Source organism: Prionailurus bengalensis, chromosome D4, assembly GCF_016509475.1.
Source record: "Prionailurus bengalensis isolate Pbe53 chromosome D4, Fcat_Pben_1.1_paternal_pri, whole genome shotgun sequence".
Taxonomy (NCBI): domain Eukaryota; kingdom Metazoa; phylum Chordata; class Mammalia; order Carnivora; family Felidae; genus Prionailurus; species Prionailurus bengalensis.
The window spans coordinates 45,176,807-45,201,339 of NC_057359.1; the positions used below are offsets into that span (position 1 = coordinate 45,176,807).

A 24,533-nucleotide genomic window follows, 5' to 3' on the forward strand; every position below is an offset into this window, starting at 1 on the left:
CTCGGGACTATTTTTTGTTCCTGAGAAACACAATCTCCAAAGCTGCTTTGCATCGTCAAAAGCTGCATAGGGGCAGGCTGCCAACAGGACTACCCGGGCACGCTGCAGTGGCATCTCCAGGCGAGTTCCTTTCATCTGCTGTCTCGTAGGCTAATCCCCGCTGCGGTGCCACCCCACGCCCCCAACCTGCCGGCGCGGCTCTTCCGGCCCGCGGGCTCCGGCAGAGAAGTACCCAGCCGCCCACGCCGCCCGCCAGCCGCAGTGCGCGGCCTTGGCCTTGGGCATGCGTGCGACGTAGCGGGGAGGGGCGGGCCGGAGCCGGAGGAGGCGCGGCAGGCGCTCGCAGTCTGCAGTCCATTGGTCCTCTCCCCGTAGCCCCCGCCCCCAGACGTTCGAGGCGGCGGGGCGGGCCACGTCAGGCAGCCGGCGCGGGGCTGAGCTTGTGGCAGAAGGGAGGTAAGCGATGCGGGGTGGCAGGCGGCCGGCTGCGGGCCGCTGCCCCCTGCTCAGAGGCCGCAGGATCGCACTCGCCTGTGACCTGTCTCAGCTTGGCGTGGAGGGCGGCTTAGGCCCTGCAGGCCTGGGGCTGTGCTGGGAGATGGGGCAGTGGAGCATGTGGCGGCAGGGCCGCACCAGGGCGTGGGTGGCCAGGAATGGGACAGGTTCTGCCGTTTGTCCTCGTCCTTTCCTGTCTGGGCTCTGAACTCCTGGACGACTAGGCCTTCTGCGTTAGAGAGCTCCGCGATGCCTGGGTGGGGCCGGCTCTGGTGCTTTCGCTGGGGGCTCAGCAGGATCTTGACTCGGAAACCGATCAGCGCGATCCTTGCATACTTAACCTGCAGCAGGTTGCAGTTTTCCACTCTTCCCCGACCGGTTCCCCAGTTGAAGGCAGTGCAGGGGATTCTGGGTTGTTTCCTTTCTGGCCGGGAGGTGGGGGGCCTGGAGGGGACGGGGACGGTCTCCTCATTACCAGTGACTCATTCAGATCCTGTCCACTTCAATGCAAAGGCTTATGGGTGAGCAGGGCCTGTTTTCAGACCTCCTGATTCTCAGGCTCTGTCCTCCCTTGCTGGAATTACCTAAAAAAAATATAATAATAACATATATATACATATATATGTTTTGAAATGCCTACAACACCTATGCGGAGGTTTGCAGAGACTTGTCGTTGTGTTGCACCATGAGTTTTAATTTCAGCTATGGCATCATCATGATCCTTCAGTTTAGTTCCTGAAATTGGTGCTTCTGCAATCAATGAAGTCATCCTATCCAGTATCATGCAATCGGTTCATTCATCCATTTGACATTTTTTTTTTTTTTTGATGAATTCCTTAATCGTTAGGGTCTTATGTCAGAAACTAACATGGCATTCCCTGCCTTTCCCCCATTGTATCTGCCAGTTTTATTGTCTAGATTTGAGATGTAGGGTTTTTTTTTTGTTGATGTTGATGGTTCAGTTTCAGGTTCCAGATTTAGGTACAGAAGCTCTTGATTCTATATCGTAAGATAGAGCTCTTCTGCGACCTCATTCAGTTTTTCTTACTTTCACCTCTAGGAAGTCTCAGGCCATGATGGCTAGAGGTGCTGTAATATTGCTTACTGTACTATGAAAGACCCTAGGTTTTAGGTGCCTGTGTGTAAAGTGAGGGGATGGAATTAGTAGTATTCTGTAATTTTGAAATGTTCAAGGAGAGGAGGGACATCGGCATGTTTACTGAACCGTGTTAATGGTTGGGAAGTGACCATTTTTAAAACACAGAATGTATTTTATGATTATATGCTTTAATCTTTCTGAATCCGCCCACATTTACTTTTTGACTAGCAAGCAGGTGCATATTTACAATTTTGGTTCACATTCGATTCCTGCATACAAAGCACTATGACTCATCTAAATTTTGAAATGTAATAATCAGGAGCTTCTTAATGTTATGCTTAAAGGTATGATATAAAGACAACTGGATAAGTATGCAATTTTCAAAGTACTTTGAGTTGCAGCGGTAGATTAGCGGTAGCTAAAACCAGGGTCTGCCTTGGTTATTTGCTTACTTGGTTAAATGTTAGGTAGTTACCATCACCTGGTTAATATCTATCAATGTCATCTCTGTGTTAACATGTGTTTTATCAAGCTGAAATTTATTGGAATTCAATTGATTGCTGCTTCCACTTGAGAATTGATAACCCAAAGGTAAATAAATCATTAGTTTGAGAATAAAAATGCCCATAGAGATGGAACAATAGTTTTTTATTTGCTGATTGGTTAATGGGACTTACAGGTAAATCGTTTGGCCTTCTTGCAGGTGAAGAAAGGATTTCTAAAATAGTTCTGAGACATGATATTCATAGCCTTGTGATATTTTTTGGATGTTATTCACAAGCCATTATGTGAATTAAATTGTTTATGTCACTATTAGGGATTTGGAAAGTTTAAGGAACTACAACTTTTCAGAGTTTTGCTTTTGCAAAATTTCTAGAACTTTCTAGTTCTAGAAATGGACCAGATCAAGATGGGAAGATTGAGGAGAAATGCAAGAACTGAGGGAAAAAAAATCCAGGTGGAGACTTTTCTAGTTTAAAATTTGAGCAGAAAAAAAGCACAATGAAAAATACAAATATAACTATATTTGGAAGAAGTGTAAGGAAATACTAGTGTCAGGATTACTGGTGAGTCTATATCAAAACTTGATTTTTTAAAAATTGAAGTATAATTGGCATATGCTATCCTATTAGTGTCAGGTGTATATCATAGCGATTTGATATTTTTATACATTATGAAATTCCCGTGAGTCTAGTTATCATCTGTCACCGTGCAAAGGTCTTACAATATTATTGACTATATTCCCTATGATGTACATTACATCCCCATGACTTACTGATTTTATAACTGGAAGTTTGTACTTCTTAACCCCCTTCACCTATTTTGTGCGCTCCGCCCCCCCCCCCCCCACTTCTCCTCTTTGGTAACAGTTTGTTTATTGTATCTATGACTCTGTTTCTGTTTTGTTTTGTTCATTTATTTGGTTTTTCAGGTTGCACATATAAGTGAAATCAGACGTCTTTTTTCTGACTTATTTCCCTTGGCATAAAACACTTTAGGTCCATCCATATTTTTGCACATGACAGGATTTCATTCTTTTTTATGGTTGAGTAATAGTCTGGTGTGTGTAAATAAAATGTACCATATCCTCTTTATCCATTCATCTATCAATGGACATCTATTTATGGTTCCTAAAAAAGAAACCTAGAGTGGTAATTTCAACTTTGATCACGGTACATCTGGGCAGTACATGCTTCTTTAGGAGATGTGAAATCTATATTGTACATTTTAAATTTATTTTTATTTTTTTAATGTTACTTTTTTAACGTTTATTTACTTTTGAGAGACAGAGAGTACGTGTGCACGTGAGTGGGGGAGGGACAGAGAGAGAGAGGGAGATGGAATCCCAAGCATGCTCTACACCATCAGCACAGAGCCCCACATGGGGCTCGAACCCACAAGGCATGAGATCGTGACCTGAGCCAAAACCAAGAGTCGGACGCTGAACTGACTGAGCCCCCCAGTTGCCCCTATATTATATATTTTTGAAGAAGTACTACAGATCTAGGGGCGCCTGTGTGGCTCAGTTGGTTTAGTGTCTGACTTCAGCTCAGGTCATGATCTCATGGTTCGTGAGTTCAAGCCCCACATTGGGTTCTCTGCTGGCAGCCTAGAGCCTGCTTTGGATCCTCTGGCCACCCCCCCCCCCCCCCCATCTCTCTCTGCCCTTCCCCTGCTCGTGCTCTCTCTTCTTTCAAAAATAAACAAACATTAAAAAAAAAAAGTACTACAGGTCTAAAGATGAGTAGTATAATAAAATATAGTATAGTTATGTAAGTGTAAGTTTGTGATTTGCAATTCATGATAAGTTGGATGAAGGTAGTATACTATCTCTACATGATAGGAAATGAGATTTGCTCAGCTGATAGGACAAGGGATGTTCATCAGTTTTTCTCCCATTTATTATTTTAAAACATTTTTAAAACATTTGAAATATTATTTTAAAACATTTTTATTTTATATATATATATAGAGAGAGGGGCAGGGGAGCAAGGGAGCAAGGGAGAGAGGCAGAAGGGGGGAAAAAGAATCTTAAGTGGGCTTCACCATGTGGGGCTCGATCCCACGACCCTGGGAGCATGACCTGAGCTGAAATCAACCAACTGAGCCAGGCACCCCTCCCATTTACATTATTTGAAACAAGGGGCGCTTGGGTGGCTCAGTGAGTTGAGCATCCAACTTTGGCACAAGTCACGATCTCATGGTTTGTGAGTTTGAGCCCAGCGTCAGACTCTGTCTGACAGCTCAGAGCCTGGAACCTGTTTCCGATTCTGTGTCTCCCTCTCTCTCTGCCCCTCCCCCACTCATGCTCTGTCTCTTTCTGTCTCTCAAAAATAAATAAAAATGTTAAAAAAAATTAAGTTATTTAAAACAAACTTTCAAGCAATATGGAAGATCCCATCTAGTTTCAAGCAATAGATTAAACGTTGTTGTTTTTATAAATTGGGCCCCCTAAGCACTCCTGGTCTCATAATTTTTATCCTATTTCAAGTCCTATTGGAAGTAATAACATTGCAGTTATGATTTTTAAATTTTGCTAAATTTATATTGGCTTTTATTCAATTAGACTGAGTTACTTTAGTTTTATATATTTTGAAGATGTTCAAAAAATTTGATATTAAATATTGTGCAATTTTCTGTTGTTTGTGATAGGGAAAATACTTCTTTAGGCCCAAGGAATTTGAGAATCCGAACTGCATAGATAGTCAGCTGTTATTATTTATTTAGAGATTTGTCTTTTCCTTTGCCTGGAGACCAATGAAGCATTCCATCCAAGGTTCTGAACTGAAGATTTCAGTTCTTTTCAGTGCATTAGATTCTATCCTTTAATCTGTTTTTGGTTAAATAAATGAAGGCTTGCTAATTTGGCTGATAAACATGTTGAACAAACGTCATAATTGTGAATGTTGTAACTATAGTTTTGTTACCAGGTTTTTTTTTTTAATTAAATTTTTTAAAAACATTAAAAGATGTTTATTTTTGAAAGAGACAGAGTGTGAGTGGGGGAGGGGCAGAGAGAGAGGGAGACACAGAATCCAAAGCAGGTTCCAGCCTCTGAGCTGTCAGCACAGAGCCCAATGGGGGGCTCAAACTCATGAACCGTGAGATCATGACTTGAGCCTAAGCCTGACCCTTAACTGACTGAGCTACCCAGGCGCCCCTGTTACCAGGTTTTCTCACGGCCACGGTGTACTTTTCTTTCCTCTCTTTAAAACCTTTTTCTTTGGCCTAGCTGCTTTCAGAATTTACTGTATCTTTTACTTTATTTAATGATCATTGAACAGGTTGGTTTATATAATCAAAACTTGAGGTGTTAGTTTATGATATTAGGACACATGGAGGGAGTGGCAGAAACTTTTTATTAAAGTTTTGCATTGTTGGGGTGCCTGGGTGGCTCAGTCCGTCTTGACTTCAGCTCAGGTCGTGATCCGCGGTTCGTGGGTTTGAGCCCCACATTGGGCTCTGCACTGACCGCGCAGAGCCTGTTGAGGATTCTCACCCTCTCTCTCTGCCCCTCCCCCTCTCATGTGCTCGGTGTTCTCTCTCAAAATAAATAAAAGAACTTAAAAAAAATAAAAAAAAGTTTGGTATTGTTGAAACATTTAAGTAAATGGAATTTTTAGAGTCATTGATATTAAAGATATTGTATTTATTTGGGGTGCCTGGCTGGCTCAGTTGGTAGAGCATGTGACTCTCGGGTCGTTTTTTTGTTTTTTTGCTTTTTAGTTCAACAAAGAGTATCTGCTCTGGTCCCGGGTCCCTAACTTTCCTTCAAAGAACTTGAAAAGTATTGTGTGGAAGCCACAGAGAGGGCCAAACTACAGAGAAGAATATTACAATTAGATGCATGTATAGCATACTGGAGGGCAGAGGGGGGAAACTGAATATGAGATTTCAGGAGCTTCAGAGAAGGCTTTCTGGAGGCTTGTTTGCTTGAACTGAATTTTGAAAGCAAGTAGAAATTAGTTGGTGAGGACGGAGGATAAACATTCTGGGCCCAAGGGAGAAGTGAGAACAGACTGACAGATGAGAGACAAAACATAGACTCTTCACGTATTAAGGGGTGGATAGAGAAATGAGGTTTAATATATAAACAAAGAGCATATAATGAAAAGCCCTCTTCCCTACCGTTTTAAACTTTTTGACCTTTATCCTTGAGGCTGTGGTGATCCAATGGGTAAGAGATTTTTAAAAATTTATTTTAAATTTTTTAAATTGACATCCAAATTAGTTAGCATCTAGTGCATCAATGATTTCAGGAGTAGATTCCTTAGTGCCCCTCGCCCATGTAGCCCACCCGCCCTCCCACAACCCCTCCAGCAACCCTCAGTTTGTTCTCCATAATTATGAGTTCCTTCTGTTTTGTCCCCCTCCCTGTTTTTATATTATTTTTGTTTCCCTCCCCTTGTGTTCATCTGTTTTGTCTCTTAAAGTCCTCATATGAGTGAAGTCATATGACTTGTGTCTTTCTCTGACTGACTAATCTCACCTAGCATAATACCCTCCACTTCCATCCACATAATTGCAAATGGCAAGATTTCATGCTTTTTGACTGCCGAGTAACACTCCATTGTATATCTATACCACATCTTCTTTATCCATTCATCCATCGATGGACGTTTGGGCTCTTTCCATACTTTGGCTATTGTTGGTCGTGCTGCTATAAACATGGGGGTGCATGTGTCCTGAATGGGTAAGAGATTTTAAGTTGAAGAAAGTTAAGACCAGTTTCATGTGGCAAGGCGAGGAATGAATGGTAGTGGAGCAAGGCCCGTTGGTGAAAGTGCAGTGTGATAGAGCTCCAAATGATGCAGGGGGGCTTGAGAGACTAGGATGGACCCAAGATCTATTAAGATGATGAAAGCGGTGTCTAGTTCGATGTGTGGGATGAGGAAAAGGTGGATGGAGTCAAGGATGCCTCCTAGGTTTATGGCTTCCCAAGGTAGGAATCACATGAGGATTATCCAGAAACTAAGATGAGTCTTGGATATGCCTTTAGGTCACACATTTGATGCTGTTCTGTGGGCAGTTGGCAGTACTGGTCTGGGAAGGAGGAGGTGGTTTTAGGCAACATAGCGATTAAGATGTTATCAATATATAGGTGATAGTTAAAACAGTGTGCGGATAGATGTAGATACCTAAGAGAGTTTGTAGGATAAGAAAGAAGCAAGCAAAAAGGAAACTCTGGGAAGTACCACCGTATAAGGAAGATGTTCCAGTGAAAAAGAATGAGAAGGAACAGTGGAGCTCTAGAAGGCAAGGGCATCGAGGATTTCAGAAGGAGAGAATGGACAACTGTGAAATACCACGGAGGATGGAAGAGTGCTGCCTAGAGGTTTTAGGAAGGTCTACCAGATAGGCAAGAATGATTAGTTTGCAACGTTCCTAGTTCATATAATTGTATAACTTTCTGTAGCAAAATTCAATAGAACCAGACGTTATGTATAGTCGGAAGGAACCAGTGTTTGGATTTTGTTATCTACCTATGGCAGGAATGCAAGGGAGCTCAAAGTATTAGTGAGACAGTGGTAGAAGTGTTGAAACGTGAGGTTTAGACTGCGTCGAGGTCGTGACCAAGCCAAGAGGAGGCTGAGAGATTGATAGAAAATATTGGTTCAAGGGATTAGAAGTCTGGGTGAGGTGTGCATGTGTAAGGTATGTAGGGTATAAGGAAGATAGCTGATAGAAGTACTCTGGAATCAGAGAAGAATATTGGAGTTTAAGATTTTAGGGTGCTGATAGAATGTAGGAATTGGCCAGGGGTGTAGATGGCTGAAATGGAGGTGATACGGAGATATTCAAGAATAATGAGACTGGTGTATTGGATGAATCACTGACTTAGAAATGGGCCCCAGAAGACCATGGTACCCAGGGTGGAGAGCCGGACTATGGTTTCTGAGTTTTAAGATCGCCTATAGTAGTGATTAGTATATATGGGACATGAAGATACTTGGATGGCATGACCTCACAGGTATGAGACTAAAAGGTCAGGCTTCTTCTGGGCCTTGGAGCTTGGCAGAATGATTAACTTTCACCGAAATGGCCACCAAAGAAGGAAAGTGTAGTTTCCATTTGGCCTAAGAAGTAGGGGGAACATCTCCGTGTTGCCTGTGGAGTCTGCTTGGGATTCTCACTCTCTCTCTCTGCTCCTCCCCTGCTCGTGCTTTGTCTTGAGAGGAAGAGAGAGAGAGGGAGAGCGAGCGCGAGAGTGCGCTCTCTCTCCCAACCCTCTCTTAAAATAAACTGTAAATTTAATTTTTTTAATGTTCTTGTTTTATTTTTGAGACAGAGAGCATGAGTGGAGAAGGGGCAGGGAGAAAGGGAGACACAGAATCCGAAGCAGGCTCCAGGCTCCGAGCTGTCAGCACAGAGCCCGAAGCGGGGCTCGAACTCACGGACTGTGGAAGTCGGTCGCTCAACCGGCTGAGCCACCCAGGCGCCCCTCAAAATAAACTTTAAAAAGAAGTAAGGGGAGCATCTAATGAAGATGTTGAGCATCTAATAACAGAACTTGTTAACCATGGAATCAGAGTCCAAAAAGCGAGGACTGCTTACTGGAGAGGAAGGCAGGTTAGGAAGCGTTGGGTGTGAGGGAGGCTGACCCTGTTTTTCTGAAGCGTTTGTCTGGCTTTGAAGCATTTGTCTTGACTTCCAACACGCTTTTCATCGCACGTGCCAGTTCTCCGGTATTGTTAGGACGCCTGGAAGGTTATGTTGACCATTTTAGGTTCGTTCTGGTGTAAAAAACGGCTCGATACTAATGACGACTGCCATGGATTTGGGAGGCGGGCATACATGCATCTACCTCTGATTTCCCTCCTGTTCTCTTAGGGCCTCGAGGCCTGTTGAGCAGTCTGTGTTTCTCAGGACAGTTCCTCACTCATGCGTAAGATCCTGTTCGTTTTGGCTCCAATTTCTCTCCTGCAAAATTGCTTTTTTCCCTCATTGCTGGATTATTCCCTTCAGTATGTTAACATCCTATTTCTCTTATCTTAAAACAATTACCTTTTCAGGGTGCCTGGCTGGCTCAGTCGGTGGAGCACGTGGCTCTTGATCTCGGGGTTGTAAGTTCGAGCCCCCACATTGGGTGTAGAGATTACTTAAAAACAAAATCCTAAAACAAAGTCTTTAAAGGGGTGGCTGGCTGGCTGAGTCAGGAGCATGCGACTTTTGATGCGGGGGTTGTGAGTTTGAGGCCCGCATGGGGTACAGAGATTACTTAAATAAACAAATAAACATTTAAACTAAAATTTTTATTTTATTTTGGAGAGGTGGGGGAGGAGGTGCAGAAGGAGAGAGAGAGAGAATCCTGAGCAGGCTCCACCCTTCGTGCAGGGCTGGATGTGGGGCTCGATCCCATGACCCTGGGATCATGATCTGAGCCGAAATCAAGAGTGCTGTTGCCATGTCCAACCAACTGAGCCACCCGGGCACCCCTCCGGAAAACAAAATCTTAAAAAAAAATTTTTTTTAAACTAAATCCTTAAAAAAAATACCTGTCTTCATCCCATTTCCCCCTCATGCCGCCGCATAATTTCTTTTTGCCCCTTTATGGTGAAACTTATGTGTCCATTTACTTCCTTCTCTTTCTTCCTCAAACCCACTGTAATCTGGCTTCCCTCACACTCTGAAACAATTTGCTCTCCTCAAAGTGACTCTGATTTTCATTTTGCTAAATCCAAAGGTCTGTCTTTCAATCCTCATCTCTTACCTGACCTATCAGCATTTCTGCCCCAACTTTACTGAGTTATCAGTGACACATATTGCGAAAGTGACACATATTAACAGAAGAGAAATCTAGTAAGTATTTTAAAAATAATCACTCTATGGGGCGCCTGGGTGGCTCAGTTGGTTAAGTGTCTGACTTCGGCTCAGGTCATGATCTCATGGTTTGTGGGTTCGAGCCCTGTGTCGGGCTCTGTGCTGACAGTTTGGAGCCTGGATCCCACTTCAGATTCTGTGTCTCCCACCACTCCCCCTTCCTGCCCCCGAAAATCAATAAACAGTAAAAAAACTTTTTTGGGAAAAATAATCATTCTGGGAGTGCCTAGGTGGCTCAGTCGGTTGAACATCCAATTCTTGATCTCTGCTCAGGTCATGATATCACAGTTTATGAGTTTGAGCCCCACATCAGGCTCTACTCTGAGAGTGTGGAGCCTGCTTGAGATTCTCTGTCTCCCTCTCTCTGCCCCCCTTCTCTCAAAATAAATGAATAAAGTTTATATATATATATATATGTTTAAATATATATATAATATATGTAGTTAAATATATAATTATATATAATAATAAATACATAATATATGTAATTAAATATATAATAAAAATATATAAAATAATAATAATCACTCTGGCTGCTCTGCTGACAGTATTTCAGTGGGCAAAGACAGAACAGAGCAATTAGAAGACCACAGTAGGTTGCAAAAAATGCCCGACATTCTACCCGTTTCCTATATGCACATTTCTTTACAAAGTGACTTTGTTGCTTCCCTCAGGAAGAGGTAATCCATTTCTCCATCCCCTTGAATCTGGACTTCCTTGTGACTGCTTTAATCAGCAGCAGGAGAAGTGGGATTTCTTAGTCTCAAGGCCACGTAGCTTCCTCTTGCCTTGCTTCCATTAGACCACCACGTTAAGAAGCATGGAATAGCTTGCTGTAACACATGTAGGAGAGACAAGCCATCCCAGCGGAAGCCTCCAAACCTACCGGTCCTCGTTTGCCACGTGAGTGAGCCTAGACAAGACTCGCAAAAGAAGTACCCCCTCTCCTCTTCTTCAAACCCAACCCACATTGCCAACCCCAGAATCATAAACTAACAAGTGATGGTTGCTTTGCCTCACTAAATTTCAGAAGTGGGTTGTAATCGCTAACCAATATAGAGGCTCTTAGAACATCAAGGACGGACAATGGGGGGCTTACGCTAGAGTGAGAATGGTAGGTAATGAGAAGTAGTGAGAAGATTCTAGACATATGTGCGGATTGTAAGAGAAAGTGAAGCGTCAAGGATGACACCCAGGTTCTTTCCCTGAGTCATAGAAAAGAAGGAGTTTCCATTAACAGAGATGGGGAAGACCACAGATGAAGCAAGTATAGGGAAGAAATCAGGACTTGAGTTTGAGCTTTCTATTAGTCATTCAAATAGAAACACTGGGTATGTATCTGGATACACAGAGTCTGGATTTCAAGGAACGAGGTTCAGGCTAAAAATATAAATTTTGCAGCTGACTATTACCAGTATTAAAGACTGAATGATATGATTGAGGGACCGTGAGGTCTAACACTGAGCCCAGGAGCACTCCAATGTTAAGAGGTCAGAGAGATAAGAAAGAACCAGGAAGGGGCGCCTGGGTGGCGCAGTCGGTTAAGCGTCCGACTTCAGCCAGGTCACGATCTCGCGGTCCGTGAGTTCGAGCCCCGCGTCAGGCTCTGGGCTGACGGCTCAGAGCCTGGAGCCTGTTTCCGATTCTGTGTCTCCCTCTCTCTCTGCCCCTCCCCCATTCATGCTCTGTCTCTCTGTCCCAAAAATAAATAAACGTTGAAAAAAAAAAAAAAAAAAGAAAGAAAGAACCAGGAAGGGAAAAGAAAAGGGGCATCAGGTGAAAGAAAAACCAGGAATTGTGCATCTTTGATCATTAAGGGAAGGTGTTTCAAGAAGCAGAAAGTAATCAACTGTTTTAAAAAATGCCGATGGGGGGGGCACCTGGGTGGCTCAGTCGGTTAAGCGTCCGACTTTGGCTCAGGTCATGATCTCACAGTTCGTGAGTTCGAGCCCCACTTCAGGCTCTGTGCTGACAGCTCAGAGCCTGGAGCCTGCTTCAGATTCTTTGCCTCCCTCTCTCTGACCCTCGCTGCTCGCTGTCTTTCTGTGAAGAATAAATAAACATTTAAGAACAATTTTAAAAATGCTGATGGGAAATGGTAACTATGGGACAGGCTGGAGGTGGCAGTAATACGAGGGTGGTAATCATCTGGCAAAAATGTTACGATTTATATCTCAAAGTGAAGAGGCTGCTATTCGGTGACTAAAGTTCAGGTGTTCCGTGCCATTGATTTGAGAATATGACCCTCTTCCAAAGAACAAAGAGCCTGGATGTGGAAGAACACTCTGGCTAAGCAGACCTCTGGAAAAAAAACAGATCACAAAAGTACTTGCAAGAGGAAGCCACGGATTTCCTCGGGTAAGAGCCAGAATCTGTTCCAAGGGCTTTTCCATAAAACACCAAAGAGATACCCAGGCCCGAAAATAGTTTGGTACCAAAAGCCTACCTTTAGTCTTCTGCATTGCAGCAGACGACTGCCTCTTTCGGTTGTCTGACCTGAAACCTTTGGTGTCCTCCTTTCCTCTTCTTACCTTCCACATCCAATCCGTTTGCACATTTTGTCAAAATGCATGGAAAGTCTGACCTCTTCTCCCCGTTGCTACTGCTGTTCTCCGAGGCAATGTGGTTTCTCTCCTCGGATTATTGCTGGAACCTCCTCACGGTCTCTTCTTTTTTCCATCCTTGCCTGTTTATGGTTTACGTCTTCAGAGAAGCCAGAATGATCTTTTAGAAATGACAGTCGAGTCTGACATCCTCCTGTCCCAAACCCTGTAGGACTCTTCTGTCTCACTGAGGAACCCCAAAGCTCACGGCGGCCTGCAGGGACTTACAAGATCTGGGCCCCTGGTCACTCTTTGCTCTCCCACTGCCCGGTTTGTTCGTGTGGACCAACCACGTTGGTGTCTTCGGTCTTCCCTAAACCTGCTAAGCATGTCTCCACCTCAAGGTTTGTGCTTCGTGTTCCTTCTGTCTGGAATGTTCATTACTTCCTTCTGGTCTCTGTCCAAATGTCACTCTCCCAGAAAGGCCTTTCTTTGTCCTTTGACAGATGCCCAAACATATAAGACTGCCCTAAAGGGGCGCCTGGGTGGCTCGGTGGGCTAAGTGGCTCTTGCTTTCGGCTCAGGTCATGGTCTTCCCGTTTGAGAGTTAGAGCCCCGTGACGGACTCTGCACTGACAGTGTGGGGCCTGCTTGGGATTCTTTCTCTCTGACCTTCTTTGGCTCGCCCTCTCTCTTCCTCTCTCCGTCTCCCTCTCTCTGCCAGTAAATGGATGAATGAATGAATGGACTGTCCTAAAATTTATCTATTGATGACGTAGTGGTTTTGAGGTGTTATGTTGTATATGCATTTGGAAAATTAAAAGGAAATAAACTCTTTGTACTGTAATTTTAGCAATTGAAAGAACCTAGCTTTTATAAAGTTTCAGTTATAGGCTAGACGAATAAGTGCTAGAGAGCTACTGTTGAAACAGTGCCAGTAGTTAACAATATGGTACTGTGAACTTCAAAAGAAATTTTTTTTTTTTTTTACAGATTATTTTATTTTGACTTTTGACTTATTTATTTTTTTTTAGAGAGCAGGAGAGGGGAGAGGGGCAGAGGGAGAGAGTGAGAATCCCCAGCAATCTCCACGCTCCCGCCGCCCCGGGATCGTGACCTGGGCCAAAACCAAGAGTTGTACGCTCAACCGACTGAGCCCCCCCGGGCGCCACCCCCCCCCCCCCAAATCCGATAGAGTAGATCTCATGTTAGGTTGTCTTTAACAACCATACCCAACCAAAAGGATACAAGACACGGAAGGTGTTGCATTGTTGCATGTCTATCACGTTGATTGTGCTGATGGAATCCTGGGCGTTTGCATGTGTCCGGACTCCTCACATGGTACATGAGAAGTTATGTGCATTTCCTTGGATATCATGTCCATTATTATACAGTAGCATGGTGAAAAAATAGCTACTCTCTCACCTGAGGCTAACTTACTTGATTAACATGAGATTGGAGAAAGTTGAACACACTGGAGGAACACTTAATTTTTTTCAGGGACAGATGGATTCATTTGCTGGCAAACAACTTAGAATCCAAGGTAATTCTGTTAGCTTACTTGTTTGGAACTCTGCAGGACCATTAGAGCTTCTAATAACTCAAAGGTGTGACTTTCTCATTAAATAGCTCTTAATAAGCAGTGTAATTGGATCAAGTGAGACTTTTTTATCTTGTGTGCTGTGGTGAAACTGCCTCTTGCAGACAGTGATAAAGGACTGTGGTTTCAAGTGAATCGATAACATTACCACTTTTTTTTAAAGATTTTATTTTATTTTTGTAAAGTTATCTCTACACCCAGTGTGGGGCTCAAACCCACAACCGTGAGATCAAGAGTCGCACACTCCACCGACTGAGCCAGTCATGAACCCCGAGATCACTATTTTTTTTTTATCGAGACCCCAAAACTGACCTTATGGTTTTATTTGAAGAGAATTAGTGATTTTTATTTAGTGTAAAAAAAGCAATGTATGCCAATTACAGGGGAGGTGGGGAATTAAATGTAGCAAATACAAGGAGGAATATGATAGGTGATAATCACCTGTCATCTTATTATCCAGAAGGGTACTTGTTAACATTTTTGCATATTCACTTTTTTCCTTAATCCTTTATATATATACTTTGTATATATATACTTTAAACTTGGTTATGTTCATGATTGTTTGCAAAAATTTCTTTTTTAAAAAAAATTTTTAAATGTTTACTCACTTTTTGAGAGAGAGAGAGAGAGAGGCAGAGAGCGAGGCAGAGAGCGAGGGAGACACAGAATCCAAAGCAGGCTCCAGGCTCTGAGCTGTCAGCACAGAGAGCCTGGCACTGGGCTCGAACTCATGAACTGTGAGATCATGACCTGAGCTGAAGTCGGCCACTTAACTGACTTGAGCCATCCAGGCGCCCCTTTCTCTCTCTCTCTCTCTCTTTCTTTCTTTCTTTCTTTCTCTCTCTCTCTCTCTCTCCCATAAGCATTTCCTTATACGATTAAAACTTTGTAAATGTATTTTTCATACCTAATCAGTATTTTATCTGCGTATTCCGTAGCTTATCTTTTAGATCAATGAGTAACTTTACGCCGAAGATGGTCTTGTTTAACCCTATCGTATCCTTTTCTGGCGTTTTAATACTTACTTATTTTGAGAGACAGGGAGAGCGGGTGCACATGGGGGAGAGGCAGTGAGAGAGGGAGAGAGAATCCCAAGTAGGCTCTGCACTGTTAGTACGGAGCCAAATGCTGAGCCTGATCTCACAAAAAGTGAGATCGAGACCTGAGCGGACATCCAGAGTCTGACGCTGAGCCGCCCAGGCGCCTCCCCCTTTTGTATTCTTTGTGTTCTTATACTTTTGAAATGGGGAGTGAATGGGACTTGAACACCTACATGCCACCCTGGGGGAGGTAGCCAAGAGGTGCCAAACATCAGATCAAATGCTCAGTCAGTAGCACCTTGACTGCCCACTCCCATAACAAAGTGGGCTCGTTTTGACCTACCTTAGACTTTCATTTTTATTGTGCCAATTTCCCTGTGGGATTCAGTTGGGTGGGTGGGCCTTGGGGAGTCTCTTGTGGTCCCGGGCACCAGGCTGGTTCTGCCTTGTTTCTGCGGCTTTGAAGACCTGTGCGTCAGTTCGGAGGGAAGCCAGGTTGGGAGCGATCTCCTAGTGTCTGCATTTGGGCGGAGAGGCAGAAATGGTCTTTGAGGTTGAAATGACGCTCTTTGAACAGTGGCTTTATTGTGAGTTTGCCGGTCTGTAGAGCTGCTGCTGCTGTTCATCTAGTCGGTCATCTATTTCCCCCACGGTGTTGAAAAGTTTCCTAGAAACTGTACCTATAAAAATTGCATGTATCGGTTTGAAAATTTGTAAACTTGAAAAAAAAGAAATGCTGGGGATGTCGGGAGGCTCCGTGGGTTGAGCGTCTGGCTCTTGATTTCAGCTCAGGTCACGGTCCCAGGGTCGTGGGATCAGGCTCTGCGTCGGGTTGGGCACTGAGGGTGGAGCCGGCTTGAGATTCTCTCTTTCCCTCTTGCCCCTTCCTCCCCCCCACCCCCTAAAAATTCCCATGAGGAGCTACATGTTCCTCTTCCTGCTCCTCCAACTGCTCTTCCTCCTCTTCTTTAAGTATAACTTGTTTGGTAAAGGTTTTATTTTTAAGTAATGTCTACGTCAACGTGGGGCTGGAACTTACAACCCAGAGAGCCAGAGTCATATGTGCTACCGACTAGTCAGCCAGGAGCCCCTAAATATGATCTTGAAATGAACTATCAGGGACATTCTACATACTGTATTCTGCCAACTGGGTATCGGCGTGTTTTTTTTTTTTTTTTTCCAGGAGCCTCTTCTAATTCTTGCATATGGTGCTTCGTGTCTCCAGGCCAATGTGAAATGATTTACTAAAGGTCTTCTGCTCGGGATGGTTGTGAAGGTTAACTGTTATCTGCTTATTAAGCACCCTACAAATAAAAACAGCCGTGAATAATGCCAGCTGTGGAATAGAAAATTAGTAAATGTTACTTCTTTGGGTAGTTACGTGCTTAAAGCGCCTTTTACCCCCAGTGGGAAATACGCAGAGGTGATACTGCGGGTTTCTAAAGGGTTGTAATACATAGCAGACTAAGGACGTGGCTATAACAGACAATAGCTGTCGACTGAAGCATTCAAGTAAAACTTATGATGTATTCAAGTAACAAAGACCCATTTTCCAGCTCTGTTAGATTCAGCTGGAGACAGTGAAGAACCAGTCTTGTGAGCTTTTGCATGTGTTCTTTGACCTTTTTTTTTTAATTTAAGAAAATGTATCAAAATGAATAACAGTGTAATAAAATATCACTAATCTGGGTTCTGCTGATTTAGGATTTGGACTTGGTTCATGATACTATCTACACAAAAGTTATTTGCTCAGTGGAAAAAAAAAAAAAAAAAGCCAGGGAAGGGATGTGGCTAAGGAGAGTGAATTATTTTCAGACCCTAAATGTGTTGGTAAGTGACTTCCGGTTGCCGTGTTAATTCGGAGATAAAGTCATTTAGGGGCGCCTGGGTGGCTGAGACGGTTGAGCGTCTGTCCAACTCTTGATTTCGGTTCAGGTCATGATCTCAGGATTCGTGATCGAGGCCTGCCTCTCTCTCTTTCTCTCTCTCTCTCTCTCTCTCTCTCTCTCTCTCTCTCTCTCTCCCCCTCTCTCTCTGCCCCTGCCCCACCCACCCACCCACACACTCTCTCTCAAAATAAACAAACTTAAAAAAAAGAAGAAGAAGAAAACTGTTCACAAATATGTTTTTCTACTTCTGGCTCTTATTGATTTATTTTGGCCTTCGTTTCGTGAGTCTAATTCGTGAGAAAGATACAGATTCTTCTGTATTTCTCACTTTCTGTTTTGGAAAGTTGATCTGAAAGCAAAATAAACAACAGAATTCTGATTCTAACATTTTTTCTTTTTCTTTTTTTTTTGGAGTGTATTGTGTATTAGCTACTGTGCTAAACACAGCAAGTCGAAAACCACTTTTACTAACTGCCCATTGCACCCCAGGCCCAGCAGTGGTGAGCCAGACACAGCTGTTTCTCTCAAGAAAACTCGAAAAGTCCAGGGGAATAATGCAGCAGGCTTGGTCAGAGAGGAGCCCTTCCTGTTCGACAGCCTTCTTCGCCAGTGTCTGAGCAGGGACAGCTGCCATCCCATGGCAGCTAGCCCCTTCACAACGAGAAGGTCTTCTCCATCTTGAGGACAGATTACAGTCCTCACAGGGCTGGAAGGGACGTTAGAAATTGCCTGAGCCCAGCTCTGCATCTCAGCCTCTTCTTGTCCTTGCCTGGAAGGTGATGTAGTCCTCACCCTGTTTTCTGAGACGGCCGCGGGAAGTGAGAAGGGACGTGGCGTGGCTTCCGTGTGGTCTTTTTCTTCTGGACATTTCTTCCCGAACATTCCACCATGGTTGCAAACTCTGTGTTCTTACAAATGACCTCATCCATACGGAAATTTCTCTCTGTCTCACGGAGCTGTGTTTTGAACTGTCACATGATGGGGCCACCTGCCAGCTAAGCATTCCTTTGCGGAAGTGTGGCCGTCTGTGCCTGTGGGGTAGTGTTTGAACAATCGTTTGGGCAAAGGATTGCTTTCATCTGTTTCAACGTATATTTACCTATTTATTTAAAAATGGAAAATGATTTTTTAATAAACTGTCTTGTGCTTGCTAAAAACAAAACAAAACAAAAGGGAAGTGTAAATATGGAAGTTTTGATATCACTGGTAAGAATCTGCATGGACTAGGGCGCCTGGGCGGCTTAGTTGGTTAAGCGTCCAACTTCGGTGCAGGTCATGATCTCACAGTTCGTGGGTTTGAGCCCTACATTGGGCTCTGTGCTGACAGCTCGGAGCTTGGAGCCCGGAGCCTGCTTTGGATTCTGTGTCTCCCTCTCTCTCTCTGCCCCTCCCCTGCTCATGCTCTGTCTCTCAAAAATAAATAAACATTAAAAAAAAAAAAAGAATTTGCATGGACCTAATGAAAGATCCACACACTCATTGCCATGACAAGAGTAGCCAATCTTTGTTTTTGTTAGATGCTCACTGGACTTGAACTGAATAGTCAGTGATGAAATGAAAATGTAAAATCAAGAAATATACAGGATGAGGGTCGGTTTATATTGATCGTTTTTGTGTTTTGTGCTCTGCATGGGATGCCTCCGTTTTTTTTTAAAGATTTTTTTTGAGGGCTCCTGGGTGGCTCAGTTGGTTGGGCATCCCGACTCCTGATTTCAGCTCAGGTGACCATCCCAGGATCGTGGGATTGACCCCTATGTCAGGCTTCACACACAGTGTGGAGCCTGCTTCAGATTCTCTCTCTCTCCCTTTGCCCCCACCCCTGTTTGCGTGTGCTCTCTCTCTCTAAAAAAAAAAAAAAAAAAAAAAAAAAAAAATGAATAAAAGATTTTATTTTTGGGTGCCTGGGTGACTCAGTCAGTTGAGCGTCCAACTTCAGCTCAGGTCATGATCTCATGGTTCGTGAGTTCAAGCCCCGCGTCAGGCACTGTCTTCAGGGCCTAGAGCCTGCTTTGAATTCTGTGTCTCCCTCTCTCTCTGCTTCTCCCATGCTCACACTGTGTCTGTCTCTCTCTCAAAATAATAAATAAACATTAAAAAAAATGATTTTATTTTAAAGCAATTGCCACACCCAGGGTGGATTGCAATATATACAAAGATACATAGCTGTTTGCATGTGCTGATGAACAGGTTTTTTGTGCTGTGCATGTGCTGATGAACAGGCTTGGGAACAGGTTTTTTGTTTTGTTTTGTTTTGTTTTAAAGAGATGCTGGATTCTCTGGGATGCAGCAAGATGTAGTAGAAAAAACAAGGCATTGGATTCAGACTAAGAATAATAATAGCCAACATTTTGAAAGTGTTCGTTATGTGCCTGGTTGTGAGTAAAGTGCTTTAATGCATTATCTTAATTTGAAAAAAAACTCTGCATCAATTGTCCTTTATAGGGTAGCGGTTAAGAACGTGGACTTCCGAGACAGATTGCACGGTTCATATTTGTGCTCAGCTTCTTACATAATTAGGCAATTAATTTTGACCTCTCTTTGCCTCACTTGGTTTTTCATATGAAAATGTGGATATTAATAGTAGTCCTGTCATGTGGTTATTTTGAATATCGGATGAGAGAAGACACATAAAGGGCTTCGACAGTGCCTGCCTGGCACATGGTAAAACTCAATATCCTGGCTATTAATACCACTGTATAACCTCAGGCAAGTTACTTCCTCTCTTGAGATGTCGTTTTCTCATGTGGGAAGTGGGAGTTAATAATATCTACCTCAGAGTTACTGTGCTGACCCAATAGGATCAGTTTAAAAAAAAATTTTTTTTGAATGTTTTTATTTATTTTGAGACAGAGAGAGATGGAGCATGAGTAGGGGAGGGGCAGAGAGAGAGAGAGAGAGAGAGGGAGACACAGAATCCGCAGCAGGCTCCAGGCTCTGAGCTGTCAGCACAGAGCCCGATGCGGGGCTCGAACCCATGAACCACGAGATCATGACCTGAGCTGAAGTCAGCTGCTCAACCAGCTGAGCCACCCAGGCGCCCCTGAGTGAATCTGTATTAAACAGGTACTTGTTATATGCTGGGGTCACAGTGGTCAAAAAGAGAGACCAGGTCCCTTCCTGCAAGAGTTTGCCATCCATTGCGGGGGTAGAAAGAGGCAGCGGAAATAAGTGAATGATGACCATTTGAGATTGTGATAAAGCTGTGAAGGATGTTGCTTCCCAGTGCACTATTATCTTTTTAAAGTTTTATTTATTCTCTGGGGCACCTGGGTGGCTCAGTTGGTTGGGTGTCCAACTCTTGGTTTCAGTTCAGGTCCTGATCTTGTGGTTTCGTGGGTTTGTGCCCCACATTGGGCTCTGTGCGGGTAGTGCGGAGCCTGCTTGGGATTCTCTTGCCCTCTCTCTCGGCTCCTTCCCCGCTCGCGCTGTGTCTCTCTCAAAATAAATAAATAATACTTCCAAAAAGATTTTTAAGTAATCTCTACACCCAGTGTGGGGCTCGAACTCATGACCTCAACTCAAAAGTTGTATGCTCTACTGACTGAGCCAGCCAGGTGCCCCCAGTGCCATATTTACTTTATTTCAGGGCTACATTGACTTAGTTAACAGTGGGGAAATTTTCTATCTTCCTCTAAAATTCTTGTGCTTATTTGATCTTCAGCTTTCACCAGCACTAAGAATGCAGGTTAAAATAACTAAACTGTAACTATTGCATTCTACATGAATTTAGTAATTTGGCTTTCATGGAAAATAAGAACTGAGGTTGAATGGTCACTTTGCAGCAATCAAGAAAAATGTTGCTTTTTAACTTGTAATCAGTCTACACAATTCTTTTCAAGAGTGAGAGCTTTTATTTTGGTGTAAACTTTACCCGGGAGTCTAAATGGGAAAATTTTAATGGTTATGTTTCTCCTTAAAAATGGAAGAAGTTTTTGCATGGTTTAAAGGTAATTGCATCTATCTAGTTAAATTACATTGACCTGTTTCAATATTACTATTTCCATAAAGTGTTGGTAAAATGGCTAACAAAGGAATCTTTTCAAAAACATTTTTTAAAACAGTTTTATTTATTTTGGGGAGAGAGAGAGAGACAGAGCATGGGTAGAGGAGGGGCAGAGAGAGAGAGGGAGACAGAATCTTAAGCAGCTCCTGAGCTGTCAGCACAGAGCCCGATGCGGGGCTCGAACCCACAAACTGCGAGATCATGATCTGAAACGAAGTCGGACGCTTAACCGACTGAGCCACCCAGGTGCCCCGGCTAACAAAGGAATCTTTTATCATTTCTCAAATTTTCCTAGTTTGTTGCTCACTGCATCACACCTGTTAATGATGGATTTCTATGCTTGCAGTAATTTGGTTTCAGAAAATTCTATCTTTGTTTCTAAAGTATGTGTTAGTATCTGAATAAATATTTTGGTGACTATTCAAAATTGCAAAAACACATGGTCTTGTGAAAAAAATTAGAAAATAGGAACAGGCAAAACCAAAAATCACCCATAAGGTATATTTTCCAGGCTTTTCCACATCCACCTGTGCTCAGACAATCTGGATTTGAATTTCAGCTTACTTTACGACCTTGAAAAAAACCAATCTAACTTTTCTGTGCCTCGGTTTGTTCATCTGCAAAATGAGTACTTATCATAGGGTTATTGGAGGGTTAAATGAGTTAATATAGGTGAAGTGCATAGAATATTGCTTGGCCCTTAGTAAGAACCCCCTATGTGAGGTTTTAAAAATGTTTTTTTTTTTTTTTTTAAGAAACCACAGAAATTTAATTCTCACAGTTCCGGAGGCTGACCGTCTGAGATTAGGATGCCGGCATGGTGGGACCTTCTTCTTGGGTCATAGGCAGCAACTTCTCTCTGTGTCCTTATATGGTGGAAGACCTAAAAAACTTGTTATTATGGAAGTTTTCAAACATACGCAAAAATAGAATAGTATTATGAACTCAAATATACTCCTCTATTATGAGCATTTAGATAGACATTCTTGTTTTAATCTATCCCTCCCCCCCTTCCCCCAGGGTAAGTGGAATATTTTATAGAAAATCCTTAATGTCCTATCATTACCCCCTAAATACTTTAGCTTATACTATATTAATATTTGCTGAGAAGTAAATTATTTTAGAGAACCAGTGCACAGAATTAGGGTCATTTATTTTAAGTTTTATTTATTTAAGTGATCTCGACACCCAACATGGGCTCAAACTCAGGATCCTGAAATCAAGAGTCTCCTGCTTTTCTGACTGAGCCGGCCAGGCACCCCACAGAGTCATTTTTGAGGGGAGGAAATACAAGTAAAATACTTATAAAATATATTCTGTGGTGCTTTACCAAATTCTAGTTAACTGAATAGTATTTGAAGTAAAATTATAAGAGTGGAGATTTTAGCTGTTCAGATTAGACCTTTATTTGGAAGATCTTTAAAATGATTGGGTATCAGTTTTTATTATAAATATACTGTAAAGATGATTTTGTATCAACATGAAATATTTATCTCAAAAACGCACTGAGCAATTTGAGTATTTTTTTGGTGGAGCAAAAAATTTCAAAATTGTAATAGAAAAAATCATCTCATAAAAGAGCTAATTTGAAGACTTTGAAGGCTTAGATTGGATACTGTAAAAATTCTAGGTAAGTATATCTTTAGATTTTTTACATTTGATCTTAGCCAAAAGGCCGAGAAGCCTTTAGATTAAAATTTTTTAATGTTTATTTATTATTGAGAGAGAGAGAGAGAGAGAGAGAGAGAAGAGTGTGAGTGGGGGAGGGGCAGAGAGAGAGAGGGAGACACAGAGTTGGAAGCAGGCTCAAGGCTCTGAGCTGTCAGCACAGAACCCGACGTGGGGCTCGAACTTGCAGACTGTGAGATGACCTGAGCCGAAGTCGATGCTTAACTAACTGACTGAGCCACCCAGGCGCCCCAAGCCTTTAGATTTAAAAAAAAAAAAAAATCTTTAGGTTTTTTAAAATAACTTTTTAATCTTTATTCTCTTATATATTTGGCACATAAATGCCTACACAGATATGACACTTAAAAAAAAGATTACTCAGGAATAATTAGGGAAAATGTAACAAAATCAGGCATTCTTCAAGGAAGTGGTTTTGTGTTTTACTTTAATGCCTGGTTCTCCTGGACAGCAATCAGTTCTAACTTGGAATTTCCTGCCTTTGGTCTTATTTTAGACTCTCACTTCAAAATCTGTGAGTAAGTAGCATGTGATATAAACGGAGAAAGAACTAAATAGTAAAGGCAGGGATTTGATTGCTGTTTGATGTATTTTCGTAAATTGTAACCAGTGAGATCATCAGAAGCCGTAGCCACCTACACTTGCTTGGCACTTGAATTACAGACCCTGAAATTCCTCGGGCCTCGTGCAGCCATGACCGGAACGTGCCGGTCATGCCTCGTGGTGCTGATGGTCCAGGGATGCACTGAGCCACAAAGGGAGCACCCGCCCTCCCTTCTCACCTGAATCGCCAGCCTGATCAGCCTTTCTGGCAAGTTGTTTAACCTCTTTGACGTTCAGTTTCTTCATTTCTCTGGGGAAAAAGAAGGAAGGAAGGGAGCTGGTCTCAGGTCTACCGTGTTATTAAGGAAGTACGACCTACTGTAACAAAGAGATCCCCAAATGCGATGGTTCAAACAAAGTAGAAGATTCTTTCTTTCTCATGTAATAGTTGGAGTTTCAGGTATATAGTTCTGCTCTGTGCTGTCATTTAGGGATCTGGGTTCTTTCCATCCTGTTTGTTTCTATTTTTTTTTTAAGTTTATTTATTTTGAGAGAGAGAGAGAGAGAGAGAGAGAGAGAATGAGAGATGGTGAGGGAGAGAATCCCAAGCAGTCTCCTCACTGTCAGCCCAGAGCCCGATGTGGGGCTTGAACTCACGAACCATGAGATCGTGACCTGAGCTGAAATCAAGAGTTGGATGCTAGGGGCGCCTGGGTGGCACAGTCGGTTAAGCGTCTGACTTCAGCCAGGTCGCGATCTCGCGGTCTGTGAGTTCGAGCCCCGCGTCGGGCTCTGGGCTGATGGCTCAGAGCCTGGAGCCTGTTTCCAATTCTGTGTCTCCCTCTCTCTCTGCCCCTCCCCCGTTCATGCTCTGTCTCTCTCTGTCCCAAAAATAAAATAAAAATGTTGAAAAAAAATTAAAAAAAAAAAAAGAGTTGGATGCTTAACTGACTGAGCCACGCAGGTGCTCTGTCCCGTTGATTTGAGGCGGCAGGTGGCAGTTGGATTTCAAAGCTTTTGAAGCAAGAGCTGAAGCTAGGGTTGACTCTCTAGGAAGTATCAGGGTTTAATACTGGGTGACAAAATACAATCCCAAGGCCAGATTCTAGACAGCATGTGTAAAAGCAGTTAGGGACCAACAAGTGGTAGATGAGAAGCTATGCAGGCAATAGACCTCAATAGCGGATTGCAAAGCAAGGTGCGTGGGTGAAAAAAAAAAGTTTTTTTTTTCCTTCTTTAAAAAGCAGAGCGAAGCAATTAGGAGGGATTAGAGTATACCCCTGAGCCACAGTCTTGACAAACTTGTGAGAGCG

The 24,533-nt window shown here is 43.0% G+C and overlaps 1 protein-coding gene across 2 annotated transcripts in view; it reads left to right on the plus strand.

The window, feature by feature from the left end:
* The first annotated feature begins 338 nt into the window (after positions 1-338).
* The window catches only part of FOCAD (focadhesin), a 315,705-nt gene continuing 291,510 nt past the window's right edge, over positions 339-24,533 (plus strand). For both annotated transcript variants that reach the window (XM_043565388.1, XM_043565389.1), the window contains exon 1: positions 339-456. The gene's annotated coding sequence lies outside the window, so the exon portion shown is untranslated. The remainder of the gene's footprint in view (positions 457-24,533) is intronic.